Source organism: Tenrec ecaudatus, chromosome 8, assembly GCF_050624435.1.
Source record: "Tenrec ecaudatus isolate mTenEca1 chromosome 8, mTenEca1.hap1, whole genome shotgun sequence".
In the NCBI taxonomy this organism is placed as follows: domain Eukaryota; kingdom Metazoa; phylum Chordata; class Mammalia; order Afrosoricida; family Tenrecidae; genus Tenrec; species Tenrec ecaudatus.
The window spans coordinates 7,510,844-7,514,352 of record NC_134537.1 but is presented as its reverse complement, the minus strand read 5'-3'; positions in this window follow the sequence as shown (position 1 = coordinate 7,514,352).

The window sequence follows — 3,509 nt, the reverse complement described above, 5'->3', positions numbered from 1 at the left end:
ACACATAAAATACTGAAAGAAAAAAGTCAAACAAATTCAGTGAAATTATCCCTCAAGTACAATTGCAAAATTAGAACATCTCTAGATAGACAGAAATTAAGGGAATTTGTAAAAGCCAGACCAACCATGCAAGAGATGCTTAAGGGAATCCTTTGACCAAAGAACCAACAGAAGCAGGCAACAGTCTGAGATTAAGATACATGACATCACCTACTGTACTGTCAGACAGGGTTGTCTAGAGAAACAAAACCAGAACAATAATTGTATGTATGTATTTATACAGATAGATATATAGCATAAGAAATAAACAGTTAATTAAATTATAAAGCAGTACAAATGGCTCAGGGCAACTTATTCCCATGAGACAGTTGTGAGACACTGGCAGTCCTTCAAGTCTTGAGGGCCGCCAGGTAGTCATCTGTATAGTAATTCAGACTATCCAGGCACAGGCAGCAAACAGCAAGGCAGGTCACCCTGTCAGCCAGATAACAGGGTCCAACAGTCCCCAGCTCAAGCGATGTAATTCCAATGGGGTGGTGAAGCAGGTCTTGAAGGAACCTCAAATTACAGCAACACAGTCCATGGGTTAAGTGTTCCACAGGTAGTGTAGCTTGCAAATTGAGGCAGAGAACAAGCAAGGCAGCTGCACACTGGTCCGATGATCAAAGAGCAAAAGACAAGAAAGGCAAGGCTCGCAGAGCCATTTATCTCTCCGCCCTTCAATTAATCCCACACGTGTTTATCGGCCAGATTGGCACAATAACTACCTCACCTACTAATCAACCTAAATAAGAAAAGTACCTGTGATAGGTAGGTTTATTGTGCCAACCTGGCAAATAGGAACACGTGGGATCAATCAGGTGGGAGTTTGATTGGAGGGCAAAGAGATAAGTGGCTCGGCAAGACCCGCCCCTTGCTGTCCTTGCTCTCTGGTGATCAGACCAGCATGCGGCTGCTTTAGCTAGTTCTCTCATTCAACTTAGGAGCTATACTACCTGTGGGACAGCCAACCTGTGGATCGTGTCCCTAGAGCTTGAGGCACCTTTGAGACCTGCTTCACCACAATGACGGTGTGCACATCACTTGAGCTTGAGGCTGGTGGATCCTGTTGTCTTGCATTGCTTGAGTTCAATTTCCCAACCGGACCTGCTTCGCTAAGGTCTTTAGTTGCTGACTATTGGTGTCCCACCCTGCTGCATTGCCTGAGGGAAGACTCAGCTGTCTGCTTCTTGACCTTGGACCCAGCAGCCCTCATAAATTGAAGTATATTAACTGTATATTAACTGTTTCATGGAAGTTACCGTATATACTCAAGTATAAGTCGACCTGAATATCAGCTGAGGCACCTAATTTTACCACAAAAACTGCATTAAAAATGTGCAGAAAAACTTGGCTTATATATGACTATATACGGTAGTTGAACTGAGACCTCAGCTGAATTGTACTGCTGTGTGGACTAATTAGCTGTTATGTTCCCTCATGCTGTATAAATCTATCTTTATATACACACACAAATATATACATAATATATAATCATATGTGTCCTTGTCTTGTTTCTCTAGAGAACCCTGCCTAACAGTACCAAAAGTAAATAAACCCACAAGACTGAAAATAGGGAGCGAGGGGCATCATTGGTAAAGGATGACGACCACAAAGCAACAAGGAGGAATGGATGGGTAGTTAGCACCTACATGAAGAGGAAGTCAAGATCATTCCAAGATAGAATGGGCTGTTTGTAACTTGGGAGGACAATAATAAGTCACAAAGTAACCTCAAAGAAAATGAATCAACCTCACCCGAATAGAAGAAAAATCGTAATTCGGTAAACAGCAAAACAAAAACAAAGGAAATCCATAAGCACTATCAACTTAGCACAGGAAAAAAAATGGGACAAAGAAACACATCAATAACACATGCACAGACTAACCGCAGTAAATCATATCTATCGATAATTACACTGAACGAACTATCAATATACTGTCTGCAAGAGGCACTCTTAAACACAGACAAAAATAGGCTAAAATTCACAAGTGCTTTGGGGCTAGAGAACATGTCAAGCAAATGACACCAAAAAGAAAATAGTAACAGTATTCATTTCTGATACAATAGACATTAAAGCTGCAAAAAGAAACAGCACAAGTGCTACATCTGAACCCCCCCCCCCAAGCTGAAGGCAAATCAAAGTCCACATCAGCTTTGCCCAAGGTAGATTTCTGTGAGGTTTAGGTCAGACCAACCTACCCCACCTCACCCCACCCCACAGCCTTGCCATCAACTGTCCCTTCCTCCCACAGCTCACTCCCCCTTTCAGATGAATTCAGTAAGGCAATTAGCAGGTTACCACATACACTTACTCAGACAGGACACCCTCTTACAGGTTGTGCCTCCAGGTAGTCCTCTCTCTGCTCTTTGGCTTCTCAGTCACACGGGCCACTGGCCTCTGACCTGCCCATGAAATGTTCCAAAGCTTTTAGGACTACCAATCATTACCCAAAGGGCACACCATTCACTGTAAGCCTCTATCTGAAGGCACTTAGCTCCAGCTCTGTGGGTCAGCAAAGCAACCCCCAAATAAGTGCCCACGGCACCCCACTCCACAAGCCAGCCTCCCGCCCCCAAACACTCAGCTTGACTCGTTCTGTGGGCTGGGGATTCATGATCCGTCTCATGCTCTGGCTCCCGGCTCTGCTGATGCTGCGCCTCTGGTTCACAGCTGTCTTTGGATTAAGGAAGCTCAATGCACAGGGATCTCAGTCTGGAAGGAGGGCTCATCCCTCTTGCTGGCAGTAAAATCCCCCGCTTCCTGCTTTTGAGCCGACTCATTTTATACCCAGCAGGATGGCCCTGTTCACAATCACTCACAGCTGAACAAAGGCTATGGCTAAAAGAGCCAGCCACAAGAGAGTCCAGCAAGAGCAAAAGCACGTGGGAGTTGACACACCTGTATGAGAAGCTGTTTTGTGGGGAGGGCATCGTGGGCTGAGCATTGGACTGCTAACCCAAAGGTCCACAGTTCAAACCCAGCTGCAGCTCCAAAGGAGGAAGGCGTGGCTGTCTGTTTCCATAAAATTTTACAGCCTCAGACACCCAAGGGAGCAGCTCTGCTCTGCCCTGTGGGTTCTGCAGTATTTCCAGCCGTCAGAATTCACTAGACAGCAGTGGGTTGGGTTTTGGCTGGTTTCGCTCGCATTCTTTTACTTTAAAAATCATTGGGGACTCTTACAGCTCTTGTCACAATCCAACCATTGTGTCAAGCACATGTGTACACAGTTTGCCATCATCATTCTCAAAACATTTGCTTTCTGCTTGAGCCCTTGGTATCAGCTCCTCATTTTTCCCTCCCTCCCTCATGAACACTTGTGATCATTTATAAACTATTTTTCATGTCTTACCCTGACCGCTGTCTCCCTTCACCCACTTTTCTGTTGTCTGTCCCCTTGGGAGGGTGCTATATGTTGATCATTGTGATCAGTTCCTCCTTTCTCCCCCCACTTTCCCCTTACTCCCTT